Source organism: Mya arenaria, chromosome 4 (assembly GCF_026914265.1).
Source record: "Mya arenaria isolate MELC-2E11 chromosome 4, ASM2691426v1".
Classification (NCBI taxonomy): Eukaryota; Metazoa; Mollusca; class Bivalvia; order Myida; family Myidae; genus Mya; species Mya arenaria.
Genome location: NC_069125.1, coordinates 11,214,371 through 11,232,647, shown reverse-complemented (window position 1 = coordinate 11,232,647; position 18,277 = coordinate 11,214,371). Strand labels below are relative to the sequence as shown.

The 18,277-nt window shown below is 34.1% G+C and overlaps 2 long non-coding RNA genes across 2 annotated transcripts; both read left to right on the top strand.

The window, feature by feature from the left end:
- The first annotated feature begins 10,577 nt into the window (after positions 1 to 10,577).
- LOC128232052 (uncharacterized) lies at positions 10,578 to 12,268 on the top strand. The gene is made up of 3 exons (XR_008260479.1): positions 10,578 to 10,638; positions 11,836 to 11,913; positions 12,259 to 12,268. It is a non-coding gene; the product is annotated as an uncharacterized LOC128232052 (long non-coding RNA).
- Positions 12,269 to 17,342: 5,074 nt separating this feature from the next.
- LOC128232051 (uncharacterized) lies at positions 17,343 to 17,880 on the top strand. The gene is made up of 2 exons (XR_008260478.1): positions 17,343 to 17,402; positions 17,785 to 17,880. It is a non-coding gene; the product is annotated as an uncharacterized LOC128232051 (long non-coding RNA).
- The last annotated feature ends 397 nt before the right edge of the window (positions 17,881 to 18,277 follow it).

Genomic DNA, 18,277 nt, shown 5'->3' with positions numbered 1-18,277 from the left:
AAAAATATATAACGTTTTTGTACCTTCTGGAGTTAATCCCACGACTATTATTATTATTATTATTATTATTATTATTATTATTATTATGATTATTATGATTATTATTATGATTATTATTATTATTATTATTATTATTATTATTATTATTATTATTATTATTATTATTAGTTCCGAAATAAGGCAAAAATAGCTGTCTGAGATCTACCTCGCCAACAGGTACATGTTTCCCCTAATATGTCCCTTACAGACCGACCAAGATGACTCTGAGTATTCATTTAATATGTGGATGGGTTTTACAATTTTGATCATAATGATTGTTTGTTTTTTTGTTTGTTTTTGAGAATATCTCATTTCCTGATAGAAAGAGTTAGTTGTGAATGTATTAAATGATTATCTTCAAAAATAATTGGTTACAATATTTCAAATAGAGTGACTATAACTAACTTATTATGGGGTAAACAGCCTGACTGCTATTTTTGAGACAAACTAAAAAAAAAATGTTGTTTTTTAATACAATAAAATGTTAACGCCCACAAAGACAGAAAAGTTAATACATGCTTTGTGCAAATAAGATGCTACAATTACCTTTCATTCATTGACTAATTTGATAGTATGTTTAATTGCTACCTTTCTGTGTTTTATACTTACACACGATATATCATTATAAGAGATAGGGAACTTATGCGACAAAGTTTCCCCGACAACTTTGTATTTTACTAAAGTGTTTGATTTCTATTCCTTTGAACAATTTGATAATCAGTGCGTTGCCTCAAAGTGTGTCATTAAAGTATTGTTAAAGCTGCACTCTCACAGATTTACCGTTTTTACAACTTTATTATTTTTTTGTCTTGAAAAGAGCAAATTATTGCGTACATATCTGCAAACCAATGATAAAAGATTGCTGACAAAATGATCAGATCGCAGAATTGCATATTTACGTTCGAAAATTCATGTTTTATTGCATAAACCGTTACTAACGGTTTAAGAAAAATACACAAAACATTATTTTTTGAACTTAAAAATAAAAATCTGCGATCTAATCTTTTGTCAGCAGTCTTTTATCACTGATTTTCGTAAAAATTGGCTCGCTCCAAGACAAAAAATAAAAAAAAAAGGTCAAAACGTTCGATCTGTGAGGGTGAAGCTTTAAAGTTCCGTTGTAACTGATTTCACTGATATTGCAAAGATACGCTTCAACAATTGGACAAGTCATTCGTTATTGTTGCTGCTGCAAAACAACGTGATTATTCATGAGTTGAGTATTGTCGTAATGTTTCAATGTGACAATCGCGCCACATGCTTGGTATAGAGTGAGATAATAGTTTCTCCCATCTCAGATAAGTAGATCCAATAATTTAACCATGCTAGATATTCTTATCTTGCCCACGGGCGAAGATAAAATGCCCGTATGGAACTCCTTTTCAATGGTCACGTCATTGTAATTACCTCCCTTGTTAAAGAAATGTCGTCAGAAGCATCAAGGAAATCTTGTCTTATGGTAATATTTAGAACTCTAATTAATTACTGCTCGCTTCAAATGTCACTAGAAAACAGTTTTCAAGCACCATTCAATAAATAATGCTTCATTCTCCTTAGAACTATTTAAAAAGACCGATTTGACTATTAACATTAACTGGATCACTGCGCGCATATCCATGACAACCACGTGCTATCGCATATCCATACGCAATTATTTTCACTAAGCACAAAAGAGTTCCAGCAATAAAAAACATTTTTACTTAATTTTGTTTAACTGAGGTGGGAGTAAAAGCATCTACCATAGCCGCTCGTGTAAGATAGGTTCACCCCGACCCTCGCGCAGGGTGTTTTTCGGAAACTCGGTAAACCTCGTTTCCGCAAAACACCCTACGCTCGGGTCGGAATGAACCTATCTTACACTGTCGGCCATGGAAGATACTTATAATCTTGCCAAAGAACGCCTATAATGTTAAACTGATAAAATTTGAATGATAAAAACGGGTGACACTGTGTATTTACACGATTATAGCAGATTTTTGAAGGTAAATAATGTCCTCACTCAAATCATACTTGCTTGAGTTCATATTCAAGAGCTGTATAGCACAAACACGTATATTGGATGTTCGATTTGAATGCTAAATTCATTTAGCAATAAGTGAACGAATGATTCTTTGCTTTTCAAGTAGTCTAAATACTGCGGAAACTGGTGTTAATAATTTTAGTGTTTTTTTAAGTTAAAAAAAAATTCAGATCTAAATATTTAAAAAAAATAAACAAATGTGATAAAAATGTTTTTTCATCCGAAATTTTCAAAAGACACGCCTATGTTCTAAATTGCACATTGTAATCTATATACAGGGGCACGAAGACAAAACGGCCGCAAAACTCGTACAGACTCGTACTCGGATGGTCTGGTTACCAACTCCTATATTCCAAATTGAATACGACTCTTGTAATGTACTAAATCAGTTTTATATTACCTGTATTCCTAGTATAAATAACATATTGCCAACCAACGGAGTCAGTGACACATTGGTGCCAAAATATATACTTAGTAATTTATGTCGTAAAAATGCTGTCAATCACTCGCCTGTTATTGTATTTGGCAAACATGTATTTCTCTAATTAAGTACACAGTTTTGGCATACATCCAAGCCTTCAAAAATAATGAACGACTCTATAATGTTCTTACTTAATCAATTATGACATGATATTGTTTCACAGCTTTTCTTTGAATGGCAAATACGTCTTGGCAGTAGCAACATCCTATGCTATTTGTACTTATGTTTATCAGTTCTGTCTTGAAATGAATAGGTGACAATTAACTAATAACACACTCAGATATCATTTTTAGACTATCTGCGCATGCGTTAGTCTTAAGACCACAAACTCCAAAGAACTACTTCTATTCATGGCGTTTTAACTCATTTTTTTTTGTCTCAATGGGCTCTATGTTTAGCAGAATGACGTTGAAACTATAAAAATTGATTGGATGTGTTGCAGTCCGAGTATGAATTTTTGCTTGTTCGGCTATTTCCGCTCTGTACTTATGTATCCCGGCGTTTTATTTTAGCAGAATACAACTTTTTTTAGATCGTTATATTTACCAGATTAACGAGGGTCAAGATAATGGAGGCTCTGGTAGGAAGATAACATAATGATAGTCACTCTGAGTTTAGCCCATGATTTTTTAGAAATGATTACCGACCGCAAGTGTCCCATCACCTGCAGGGTTTGTTATTATAACCTGACGTGACCCTGAAGCACGCTTATTTGTAATGGTGCTTTTTATTTGACTTTTATGACACACACACACACACACACACATTCACTTTTTATTTTGTCACGGTAACATATCGTTACAACAGACATGTAATAACATATACAGGCTATTGGGTAAACAACATGACGGAAAATAACAATTGAGGCAATTTTACCACCGGGTACAGTGACAAATCGCTAACAGGCATGATTAAGGAAATCAATGTAATACAAAGTTGTACAGCTTAAGAGTTTGGCATGTATACTGCTCGTTGATCTGCTAACAGATCTGTAGTAAAAACAAGTCCCTTAAACTCGGGATATTTTATGAATGGAAATTCGCCTCGTTTCGTTGGCTAACGGTACAAAAAGCACGTGCAGAAATTTATGAATGGTGTAAGTGGTCTTGGACTTGTTACAAATTTAATATGAGATTATTTTGATTTAACAAGTTATGAATAATGGACTTTGTAGAGATAATGATCGCTGCGTGATTTGGAATATAAGCCTTGAGGTAAGAAGAAGTAGAGTAATTAATAATTGTTAAAATTTCACGTGATTCATCAAATATCTGGCGAACTTTGACAAATTAACGAGATTTTTTTATTACTTGTATTTAGGAGCTCGCTATACTTTATCATATTTGGATGCTGCCAATATTATCGTGAAATGAAGATTTTTCTTCGTTCCACTTATGTTTTTGACTAGAGGATATAATTTTATCACCAGGCAGGTTATTTACAGCAGTATATAGAGTCACAGTTAAAGATAATAGTGCATGACCATCGGAGTAAAGTGGGTCTAAATCATGTATTTCAAATTGTAGTATATTTTTTTCAAAAAAAGAGGCGAGCTTATGAAGTAATCTATAACGGAATTTTGCTTATAGGTACTTTTGCCTATGCCCTTATCCCTTCCACACCTACCATTTAAGATGAATAAATTATTATTTTTGCATATTTGCAAAATAGTTGTACCGATTGTGTTTATTTTGGTATCAACAGATGAGCGATTCAGCGTTAACTTATTTAAATCAAGTGTTCGAACTTGATTAAAATAATCTAAGATTTCGTTATCAAAATTGAATAAATCTGCGATAAAATCATCGCTTTCAACAAAATCCTTTGCATTTGAAGTGTGACCATTAGTGTCACCACATAGTATAACATTGTCATGGTTATTACACATATCAATTATTTCATTTTCAAAAATAAGCATTTCATCATGGCTAAAGAATCTAGAAGATTCAGGAGGTATGTAAATAATACCCAATATTACATCTTTATCTATGGACAGAGATCCCTCATTAGCCTTTACCCACATGATATAATCAGATGTCTGTGAAGTTGTAGCCAATGTAGCCTGTGTAGTAAACAGGCTGCAACGTGCAGCCTATGTAGCCGATTTAGCCTGTGTAGTAAACAGCGTGCAACGTGCAGTCTATCTAGCCTGTCGTGACAGGTACACGTGAAACAATCATGGGTGTCGCGAATTGGTTTGGGCGCATTAGGCGCGTGAACATTGCCTTATGCATCGCTAAATAGGCTGCTATGGGTCATGTTCGAGGCATTGGCACGTGCACGTGAAACAATCATGGGTATCGCCACTATGCCAGGGTGGTAGGCATTTGGCAACACTTCAACCTCACATAGGCCACTGTGCTGGGAAAACTCTGGTTTGGGCGCATTAAGCACGTGAACATTGCCTTATGCATCGCTAAATAGGCTGCTAAGGGTCATGTTCGAGGCATTGGCACGTGCACGTGAAACAATCATGGGTATCGCCACTATGACAGGGTGGTAGGCATTTGGCAACACTTCAACCTCACATAGGCCACTGGCTACAGGCTAATCAGGCTACATAGGCTGCACAGGCTGCACGCTGCAGCCTGTTTACTACACAGGCTAAATCGGCTACATAGGCTGCACTTTGCAGCCTGTTTACTACACAGGCTACATAGGCTACATCGGCTACATAGGCTAACTTCACAGACATTACAATCAGACTGAGTTTCTATAATTTCAAAGTGCTTGACAAGTTTGTCTTTTATAAACAATCCAAAACCTCCTGATTTCTTTAAAACATTCTGGTTCTAGGTTGTGATAAAAATTCATAATTCTCAATGCTAATAATATCTTAATCTGATAACATAGTTTCAGTACAGCAAAATATATCATGGATATTGATTAAATTTGTAATTTCTGTGTAATTCAATCTTGATTTAATTCCACACACATTTAAAGATCCTATTGACAATGTTTCATAGTTTCTTTCATTGGTCACTGAACCCTGTCTGTCCTAAGCGGGACCATTTCCGGAGGGCTGGGCCGGCGGTTCTGGAGCTGTTTGGCCATGAGGGGGCGTTTCTGCACTGTTAAATGGCAGGGGCGCCATGATAACTGGCTCTCTGGTGAGGGGAGTTACGACCCCGTCGTGTTGTTGTTGTATTGAGTGAGAGGCGCCCGGTGCAGCCGCTTGACCGGAAGTCGGTTCTGAAGCCGGAACTGCTTCATTGGGTCTTGGTGGTACGCTTGGGGGTGAGTTTTGAACCCTCTTTTCTGTCTGGGGCTCCCTGGTGGCATGTGAATTGGAACTGGCGGGAGCTGGCGTCTCGTATAGGTCGGAGCGTCTTGTTTCGTATGCAGACATCACACGTCTTTGTAGGTTTGTGATGCGGCTTTCGGCTAGTACAGTGTTCCAGTTCGGGAACAGGTCCCGTATTGTTTGGCCATTTACCACAAGGGCAGCTGGGAATTTGATTCTTACGTTTTTGGCTCCAAATCTATCCCTGTTTGCCTTAAATTCGTGCCTAAGGGCTTTTCTCGCCTCCTGAATTTCCCTAGGGTAGTCGCTATTCAAGCTCACTTTTGAACCCTTCAACTTAAAGGCATTTTTTATAACCTGGTTTATCTGGCCTGGGTGCGAAAAAGACACAAATATGAGCCTATGTTGTATGGAGGCTATTCGTTGCCAAAAGTCCACCCGTGTATGTGTGTATTTTAGGTGTGTAACATTGATGATTTACCAATTTACATTTTACAACCGCCAACTCATCGGTTGTATGTTTACATTTTACACTGAACATTTTCATTTTTCATTGTACCAATTGGAGTTTTATTCTCGTTGCATCTATTCAACAGACGTCATTCTGTGAAAGTCACATCCCGAGTTTTACATTGCGGAGTGTAGAAGACAGATTTCAGTTCGTAGTTCTACAAAGTACATTGTATGGTGGTGACTTTTCATTCGCAGTTGAACATGTTTACCAGATGAATTTAATTTTATTTATAGATAGCTCCGCCTTAACCATGTCTTAACTCCGCCTTAACCATGTCTTAACTCCTCCTTACGTCTTTCGGAAATTTCCGCTATCACTCGGCTCTATTTAAACCAATTATGGATACTTTGGACCATGGACATTGCGAACCTTATTATGGACATTACGAATCATCTATATTATGACATTATGGACTATGATTTGGAAACAGGATGGATTATAAATTATATCATGTCGAATAAAATAATATATGATATAACAACATGTTTTTGTCTATATAATAGTAATTAATACGCACATATGACATGAAATGAGATGTATGCAAAATGATACTTGACTCAAACACAACAAAATGTAAGTCATTAGCATTAAATTATATTTCAAGAATGAAAAGTCCCATTGTTTTATTTTTCTTTTAAAGCTGCACACTCACAGATTGACCGTGTTGACAACTATTTTTATTTTTTGTTTTGGAATTAGCCAATTTTTGCGTAAATGTCTGAATACCAGTGGTATAAGACTGCTGACAAAACATCAGATACAGTTTTTCAGTTTTACGTTCGCAAATTGATGTTTTATGGCTAAAAGTGATACTACAGTAACGTTTGAAGAAAAATGAAAAATGTCGGCAGTTTTCCAAACAATTTAAATCTGTTTTAGTGTGAGTAATCTTATTATTTGTATAGAAAGCATTGCTGCCAAAATCAGCCGAGTCTGGGACAAAAAAAGGTTGTCAAAACTGTCAATCTGTGAAAGTGCAGCTTTAAATTACTATAAACACTATTTTAAATTCTACCATTAGAGGACACTTTCTTGCCTTTTTGCAATGTTTAGGATTGCAAGCAATATTAGATAACTTAAAATTTACGAAGAAAAAAATCCAAATTTTCATTAAGTTGAAATTATTCACAAAGATGCCCCAGAGGTTTTTTACCTGGTAGCTGGAACTGTATGGATGAAATACACTTAGATTACAACTTCATATAACTCGTACATTATACTGTAACGAATATTATTTTATAGGTAATTAATAAAGTATTTTAATGATGAAGTCAATTTATTGCTAATAAACAATTATTACTTGCTGCTACCTTTTATACCCCACCCACACTCAACAGTCAGGGCTTTTTTTCACATTTAGGTGAAGCGGACCTAGCCCTTTTGGAGGGGAAAAATCGCGCGTTTGTTTTTCTAATCTAAGACTCACGATATCTATTCTTTCATGTTCTTGAAATCCCCCACTTGATTGTTATGGTTCACAGTGGCAGATCCCGTAATTCATAACTGGGGGACACAAGTGGGTTGGAGGGCTGTTCTTCCATCCACATGGATATTTTGTTTAATGATGTATTGAAATTACACGTTTACACCAAACATGCTTATTAAGATAGTAAATGTATAACATCAGACAAAACTAGGTAGATATCATTATGATGTCCTTCAAAAGTGTTGTGGGTTTGCTGGAGCAGGTTTTGAACAGGGACTTGCGTTAGAGGGTCATTCCTTAGGGGCACAACTTTTTGGACATGATCCCTCGAGTGGGCATGACATTAATATGTTTAAAATGTGGGAAGTGGGGTTTAGGGGTACTCCCCCTAGAATATTTTAAATATTTTTAGTCTGAATTGGTGCATTATGGCGTAATTAAGTATTTTTTCTGAGAAATATTGACAAAAAAATTACCGTTTAAGTTTACTTGCGGGCCAGCTGGGGGGGGGGGGACACAGGCCCTACAGCTCCCCCACACACACACTGAACGACACGCCCATGGTCCACTTGTAAATAAAATAAATGGACAATTTTTGCTTGCTTGGGTATATAAGTAAAAAAAAACAACTGACAGTGGCATTATAAATCTAGGTCCGTGAGCCCAGCTCAGATACACCCAACTGCAATTGACTTAATAATATGGCCCCAATTTCTCGAAACTTCTTAAGCTTAACAGGCTTAAGTCGCTTATTTCAATCAGCCAAAATACATACTGAAAATGGATTTTGACAAATGAAAAATGATTTATTCTGATAATCATACAGGTTATTACTAAATAATTTCTAAAAAATCTTGAATAAGTAGATATAACACATTTTATAGAACAACAAAAATAGTGAGATAAGCTTAATCCTGTTATAAGGGACTTAAGAAGTTTCGGGAAATTGGGGCATGGTGATTTATAACCCATTTAGGAACATTGATCGTCAAAATAAAATAAAAGATGAAGTTAATTTTAGTTTTTATTGTGAAATAAAGAGAGAGTACTCGGACTTACAACAGGGAATTTACAGGCGGTAGGCGAAGATGTTAACTCCCTTGCTTGATTCGACGGAAATAAACGAAAGAAAATCTGATTCGTTAGCTCCGCCCATTCACCTTCGTTTCTTCCGGTGACATTTACCATATAAGGTAAAGGCGAAATCGTCTATCCTTGTAATTCTGAACTTGTCTATTGACTTTTGTAAACCTGGACTTGTTGGACTGCAAATGTTCATTTTACGAATGCGAGTGTCGACTGTAGGATTGCAGTTTTACATAGGCATGATTCGGCTTTCTAAATTACATCATCATATTGTTAAAGGCAAGTTATACGATCTATGTTTTAGTGAGTTTATACAGGGTCGATCTGACAAATATACATTTTGACAACTATAATGACAAATGACAAATCAATACGGAAAAACTGACGAATAGAAACAACAAATAGCACGTCGACATTGACAAATGTAAGAGATATTTAGTACGATTAAAAAGCACAGTGTGGGAATTACACGTCTAGACTTTTGGCAACGAATAGCCTCCATACATGCTTACAGTAACAGTGCTATTTACGCGAAATTGTAAGGAACTGTTATTTGTTTTGTTTTTATTTTTCGGCATGGCTTACTCAGTGTGTGTATACCACGTGATAAATTGCGTCATAAATGGTAAATGTTTCGAATGAAGATTTTTAACAATGATAAATTCACTATTTCTTCACCATTTTAAATGAGTCGCCTTCGGTCCTTTTCCAGAGTTTGATTTGGAGTTTAGTTTCTTAAAATACTTCGATAAACATTTTCTCAATACGACCATCTGACGGAGCACTGTCAAAACATTGTTTTTGAAACAGGCTTGTCGGAGTGTTTGATAAAACTAATCATCATATCAAACCCCGGTAATAAAACGAAGGTGGGCTCCTAAAGCGGCATAGACTGTCTTTTGTTTTTAAATTTTGAAATGGTGTAGTAAAGGAAAAGTTATCTTTGTTTTAAATCTTCATTTTAAGCACAATGTTGCCTTCCGACGTAGCATATATGACGTAATTTATGACGTGGTATACACACACTGTTACTCTCATAGTTTGTTTTCAGCTTAAGGAGGGAGGGATTTCGTCGTTGTGAGGGTGTCACGCACTTAAACCTGGACTCCGAAATAATGCTCTTTTTTGACAGGAATCAGAAATAACGATTACTTTTTTTGTATCTGTGCTGAATGTATGTATAAAGAAAAAAGTCGATTTTTATCAAAGCATATGTTTTGTGCACATATAAAATATATTAACCTTTAAAAATGGTTTATATTCATTAAGGGCTAGATGGCCAAACATACACCCAATTAAAAAGCGATACTATATCTCTATTATATCTCATTTGTACACAAACTATATGCTTTTTTAAGATCATTAAAGCCAAATAATATGAATTTCATTTGTTTTGATCATGAAAGCCAAATGAGTTATACATAATATAGCATTAAAATTAAAAGTATTTTGTTTTCATCATCCAATATTGTGCGCCTTTAATCCACGTGTAGAGTTATAACGGTAAATATACCGGATATAAAACTACTGTTAAGCATATTGACAGATATAACAATTAAATTTAGATGTATGAAACATGTCCAGATGCAGGTAGATGTTTTCCATCCGTTCCACATACATGTGAAAGATACTGATATCTTTAAACATTGTGAATTAGGTCAAATCTTGGCCTCCGACTAAACAACTTTTATTCTCATTTGAAGACCAAAGACATCTCTACCGATGGTAATAATGCTGACCTCATTGTTAGACCACTACCGTTACAATCGGCTATAAAAGACCTGAATGTATTTAATCGGACAGTACAACTGCGACCGCTCAAGATCATGTGAGTAAACTATTACATAATTTTAATTATAATGAAAGAGGGAAAAAAGAAAGGATATACATTTTAATAATACAAATAATAATAATATTTATGAAATTCAAAATCAGACAAATTTCAACAATATAACAAGTAAAGATGGTTTTTTATTTTCTTTTCTGGCTTAGTTCAAAATTATATATTTTTGATATATTCATTTAAACAATCCTTAATATGAAAGTGGGCATTTTATATAGAATATAACTTCTCAATAAAAAATATGTGTTTCATTTTTGCCTCTGTATTTCACTATATCCTTTGAACATTAGCACTGAGTGTGTTAGCATATTACATTATAAGAAGTGTATCACCAATTTGTGGTTTATTAGAAGCATTTGAGCGTGTGTTATATTAGAATGTACTTGTGTGATAGCATAAGCTTATACCATAAAATCAACACAAATGTATAACTATAAAGTTCAAAATGCAAACTATTTAAACAAAATAGCATAACATTTAAGACAAAGTGAATATGAATGACTTAACCACAAATAATTCGATTAAAAATTTGTTATCAACACACACTGCCCAAAAAAACATTCTCGAAGTTTAATAATTCGTCAGAATCAAAATACGTAAAATTAATGAACTGAATAGTTTAATAGTCCTCGTTAGCCATTGGACCACGCTTAATTGAACAGAAAGTGCTGAAAAGCATACTTAAATCATGTTTTCATATGTGGTATGTATTATGAGTGTCATGTGTTTTTGATATATTGGCAGTGGTGTCAAGCCTAAGCGGACACACATGCCTTCACATTACTTTCCGTCCTTAAGCGTTAATAGCATACGTAGTTCGACTAAGACATTAGAAAATACCAAGCAAATACATATTTAACAGTTACAGTGCAGGCATAGAATGCTTAACGGCACTGGCAATATTAACATGACGCTGATATAAAAAAAAAAGCACATTCATAGCTACGGCATCATTTTTGAGGATTTTAATTATCATATCTCACAATTGTAGATTACATATAAACACTGAACTTATATAATAAATAAAAGTTGTCCATCTATTTCTCAGTCTAGCTTTTCTTTTTTTACAATAAATATGATTTCTTTTTTTAAAATAAATATCCATTTGTTTTTAATTTGTGTCCTTTTTTACCTACGACTGTTATATCTATCATTAACTGCATTGCTTTCACTTTCTTGTAGTCACCATGAAGTTCGTGCTGTACCTCCTCGTTCTGTTGCCCCTGGCATTCTGTGTGGAAGGAAGCTTTATGCATGAAGGTACGCGTCTTCTCGATGCATTCAACCTCGTACATTATAGCAATTGTAGGCTTCCATAGAATCAAATACAGATCAGTTATGGAACTCGAAACGCCCGAAACGGCTCAACGATAGCAAAGTTAAAGGAAATATTCTGTTATAAGTCACGAGGTTACGTCAAAGAAAAGTCCAGTTTAATATAAAGGGTAGAAAAAAGTTTGTTAAATTTAAATCTAAAGGAGTTAAAATGTCTTCTTCATTTTGTAAAACGGTTTTGTTTATATGCAAATAGTGCACAACTGTGTCTGAATCAGCTTTGTACACCACATATTATACTGATAATGTGTCCTTCGCGCACGGCTTCAGTGTACGACCCTTTCGAGATGCTGTGCTCAAGCGGACTTCTTCAGTTGATCAGTAGTGAACAGGCCAGTGGGAGTCTGACCTGTGAGGAAGTCTGCAATAAGGCCGTGGCCACCATCACTGGGGCTTCTATCGTATGTCCTTTGGCATGTAGAGAGTAAGTCGCGTGATATTTTGTGAGCTCAAACATTTAATCGTTCTATTGTTACTACAAGTTTGTATGTTCATCAGGGTTGTAAAACTTATACAAATAAATAAATTAAAACACCATGCAACCAGCATTACCCGGTAAAATTTGATATGAGAGTCACAATAAGCATTTTAAAAGGGTAATCTTACACTTAATTATAGCAAATAGTATCAAAATGAAATACAGATGAAAGAATACTATCGTCAGAAGCTTACTTTTTATTATATGCTGTCTTGTTTTACTTTAATGTTCGTGGATCATTCTTTCCATAAACAGTGTAAAAAAAATCTCAAATGGTTTTGGAAACGACGACATAGTGGAGGAAAGATTAATATGTGCATTTGGTATTACACATTAAAACATAATTTAGGATATGGTAGAAAAATGAAAATGTTTCTAAGTTATAGTTAATTAATTAAGTAATTATGACATTTTATCAGGCAGGGAACCAGAGTTTGACGTCAAGCCAACTAATATGTTAAACTTTAATGAAGCGTGATATTCTTTGAAGGCTGATATGCGATTTCATAGGTTGGAAAAGTATATTGCAATTTTAACTGTTTTAAACAGACATGTGATAGTCGTATGCATTTTTATATACAATAATTTGCAACGTCAAAACTACAGTTTTTTTGGTGTGTGTGTGGGGGGGGGGGTAATTCATCGAGCGGTTTTGTTTTTACTTTTTCCTACTATTGATTTTAAACGTGTTTTAAATAGAAAACATTTTATATATTTTATTTTTATTTTGATAATTATATCTCGTTCTGTTTTGCATAACATAATAACAAATAAAGTTCTAAAACAAGTGCGTTAGTTAAATACATGTAACATGACAGGGTCAACTAAGTATAAAAAATAGAAGACAGAAAATTAAAGTGGAAATATAATAAATGCTATCAAGTCAGAGCATAGCTTTATTTCATACAGACTGTGACAAAATTTAGTCCAAGAGTAAAGTTACAACAGTTAGGATACCGAAAATAAAACTGTCGAGAAGCATTTGGACATGTATAATTAAAATACATTAAAAATTCATGTAATGGTAGTAGCATGTTGATTATTTTGGTAAGTGCATATTAACAATCGCCCTTGAACTAGCTCGGTAAGCGATAATTTATTGCTTTACTGACTCAGTACCGTTTCGCCTGATTTGCTCAATAACAACTAACTCCTGGTTTACCGAAATAAATGTTTTGAAAAATGCTGCCATCTCATTGGACAAAATTTAGAGCAATGAATATATGAAACGTGATATATTGTTTGAATGATCATACGTATATGGCGCGCTACAAGCAGACGAATTCACGCATGAAAAATTGCTTAGGACAATTAGCTGCTGCTTTGATGTAATAAACCATATTGTTTTGCTAACTTGAATAAAGAATGTACACCATTTCGTCAATAAAGTTTAATTCAATGAATTACTTCGACCACCTCTGACCAACAACCTACAACAAAGGACCAGAAATAGCTAGGCCTCAATTCAAATCGTGTGAATAAGCCAAAAAATAGGACAATTTATTCCGACCAACAAAAGGCTATGAACACATTTAGTAGGCGCTAAGCTGATTCTTACTTTTAAATGTACTACTGTTCGCAAACAAACCTAGCAAATATGCGCTTTAAGCAGTAAATCAAAGCTCGTTCGCATTGTCATTATTCATCAACGAGACGGTCAGTTTGTACCTTGAACAAATTGTTTTTGGCACTACAAATAGCTTCCTTTATCACCTTTCGTTCTTATGCGCGTAGCTTAAAGCCACAAACTAATTTTCCTGTTAATGTGAAACCAATTCATTTTTTTCAGAAATTACAGTGTGTTTCTTTTTTACTTATTTTGTGCTAGACTTTGGCTTCATTCACATCTTAAAACATGTACTTAGCCTTAATATGAAAATAAATTTCCCAATTTTATGTTTTCAAAAACATAATGTTATATCTATTAATAAAACAATTGGACCCCTTAATTTAAACAAATTCTAACGCATTAGTTTATTCTTTGGCATCCTTGTACATGTCTTGGCACAATTGGTATCCCAAATATTAGATAAAAATACAGTATTTAAGTTTAAATATTTATTGTATGAAGGCCTCCGACCCATATACGTATATGAACACATAAAATCATATAGACAACGTGGAGTTGACCAAGCATAGAAAACACAAAATATGAGTTGTTATTGTGGCATCATAAATTTTAATCAACTATTGATAAAATGTTTTTTTAATTTTGTCTGCATAATGAAAACACTCGTACACTCTTTTTCAAAAACTTCTTTATTTTTATAACTATTCATAGAAAACAATTTGATAACAAAATGATATATATCCTCAGCAACAATATTACAATAAAAACAAACGCCCAACGAGGTTTATGTTAAAGCTTTCGGCAACTTGACTTCACAGACGTCTTTTGAAGGCGTAATACCACGTTGGCGTACAATACCAGAAAATATGTTTCTTCTTGCATTAATTTTCCATAAAAAGCTCTAAATGCACCCCTTCATGCATCACCTCTGCTATTACGGGCCTATACATTAATGTTAGTCTGGCACCTGTGTGTTATAACTGTTAATTGTAAGAAATGACTAGAGAAACCACAATAGCTCCAGTTCAAAACTAATTGGTTTTCCGCAAACCGGTCCAAATATTTAACGGTATTCCTTGGGTAGGGAAGATACTCTCAAAAACACGAAATGAACAAATGTCGGAATGGACCCTCAAGTTGAAAATAAAGAAAATTAGAAAATGTTCAGTGTTGCTCAAGTCATTTCTGACTTCTATTCCGGCAACTAATCAGGTTCTTATTGCAAAGCGCTCCGTCCACTCATCTACCACATTAACATATAGAGAGTCAGTTATCCAGTTTGAAATTTCATTGATATTTCCCATACATTTCTTTTTACTTAAGCATCGTGTGGACCTGGAGAAGTAAATGCGACTCTAGCATAGTTATATACTCACATATACTTCTTTCTTTAATTATTTAATTTAAGTGTCACTGAAACTTAAATGTTTTCATAAATTTCAAAGGATGATTTTAGTATGATTATTATATCTGTGCAATGATCATGCATGATTAACACACTTATATTTTTGTTTTATACAAAGTGTGTATATCTTATATGTTAACTCGTACAACCTGGGAAACTTAACGTGTAAAATCTTATCAAGATATATAAGTTCATGAATATGGTCTCATTTCTTGACTGAAGATATCTACAGATCGTGTCCATACTGACCTTCTTTTAATAGCACTATCACAACGTACAGTCGTTGTTAAAGGCATCATTGTTCTCAAGAGGATTAATCAACTGCGACCGACCCAGATCATGTAAGTGAAAAAATATTCCTCCTTTGTTTCCCACAAATGAAGAGTTAAATAAAAAAATTAAATAAAGGATTTTAGTGAAGAGAAGTTAGGAAAAGGAGTTGTTCTTTGTTGAATAACTCCAGGGAAATAATATTTTAATAATAATCAGAAGAAGATAAAATGATAATAGTTGTATTATTTATAATTTAAACGCATACACGTTAGCTGTAAAAAATGTTAAAAAATATACGGATACGACGGGATTTATATAGTATGAACAAAATATAAACATCAAATTCCAAATGCAAAACTTTAACCATATAACAAGTCAATATATGGAGGTTTTCCTTTTATGGCTTAAATCGAATTTATATAGTTTTAGATATATTTGGTACTAGTGCATACAGTTGATGTAGTATTTCCACCCTTAAACAGGAACTGGTAATTTCATATGGATTTAAACTTTTGAAAATGTTTTTTATTGTTGTCATGTTAAAAGTTTTTTACTTATTTGTATTTTATTATGTTTATATGATGATTTGTGCTTAACAGCTTTTTAGGGTTTTTATAGAAATTCAATTATGCGCTTGTACCAAACATTCAGCAAAAATATAACTTAACTGTTGACAAATGAATGTTTTTTTTATAAATAAATAACATACAAATCAGAAACTGTGGATGACTATCGATCACAGTTTTGGAAAAAGGAAATCGTAAAATGGTAAAAACAAAATAACGTTCATGAAGTTTAATAAACCATTAAAATAGGACAAATTCCATCCAAAATTTAGTTTAAGACTTAAATATGCCGCTGACACATTCATATCATTCAATGGTAAACCAATAGAAACCCTTCAATGAAAAAAGAACCAATAATTTATAGGGCTTCGCATAAATTGATTAACTAACTAATATAAAAATGAAAATAGGGAAATGCTATAAGAATTTAGACAAGAATTGGATAGATTTTGCAATGATTATTTGCAATAAACTTAATATACATTTATTTCTCATTTGTGCTCTTGATTTTCCTTCGAACATCTTTTCTGCTCACGAACATCTTTTCTGCTCACACTGCAAAAACAATAACTTTTTTGCAGTCACCATGAAGTTCGTGCTGTGCCTTCTCGTCCTGTTGTCTCTGGCCTTCTACGTTGAAGGAAGCTTTATGAATGAAGGTAAACGTCCTGACCTATCCAACTCAGTACAATGTGGCATTCATAGGCTTCGATAGAATAATAACACAGCCAATCACGGCACTGAAAACGTCGAAAATGTTAAGACTTTCAAGTTATTTAAGTAAAAAAAAAAAGTGCTTCATGGGGCACGCGTAGAGATAAAATCCATTTTATTTAAAGTCGTAGAAAGGAGCTGATGTGAAACAGTGTCAGAATCATATAGTATGTAGAACACATTTTGCTGTTATAATATTGCCTTCACGATTTGTATATTTCTAAATTTTTTGCCAACGGCTTCAGGGGCTGACATAGTCCATCGTTTATGCACAAGCGGAATTCTTGAGCAGATCAAGAGTGTTCTGGACGGTGGGGTGATGACATGTGAAGAGGCTTGTGGGCATGTGAGCATTGTGACCAGCACCCTCCCTGGGATGACTTACTTTTGTCCTTGGGCATGTGCTGAGTAAGTCACATGATTTTATTTAAACCTAGTCTCTCACTGAGCTAATATTTATAAACTTTTATTAACAACATTCCCTGTTACATGTTGTTTAAGGGTCATGACACGCACAAAATAAAAACAATACGATCATGTATACTCCATGTTTGTGCACCTAGATCGTGTGAGATTACTGTTTATATTCACATTGAGTTGGATAAATATTATGTTTTCCTAAAGTTTTGGAAACAAACCTGTCGTTGTCGTACACATGTTGTGTTAATGAGTGTTAGAATTTGCAACGTCAACAGCGCAGCTTCTTTTCCTACATTTGATGCAAACTTGTCTTGTTTTACATTACAGAACGGAACTGAATAATCACTAATTACTCATATATTTATTGCAGAGTTAAGGGTGAGGCTTCCCTCTGTTCGTAAAAAGCAACCAGTGGTCACCCACATTAATTTTCTGTTCTACATATGATAATAAAACAAAATATTAATAGATTTGTTGTTATACACATGCTAAACTGTGAATACAAAAGGATTTGAGGTCCGTGATTTTTCTGTATTAACCTACCAAAAAGGTAGTTCAGTTCAATGAGTTCACGAAATATATTATTGCGCGAGCCTGTTGAGAGCTTTTAACATATAACCTGGACGATATAAGTTTTTGAAATAAATAACTATATTAAAATTTGGAAAATGTGATGAATATTGATCACACTTTGTTTTGAATTTTTTGACCGATTGAAGAAGGCAAAATAAACATGTCATTAACCTGGCCAATAGTCACCATTGTCATTAGCTTATATGATACTGTTATATTTCTTGTGCTAATAACTTCAGCCGTTAACGCTAAAGAGAAAGTTACAAAGTTGCAATTTTGGGTCTAAAGTC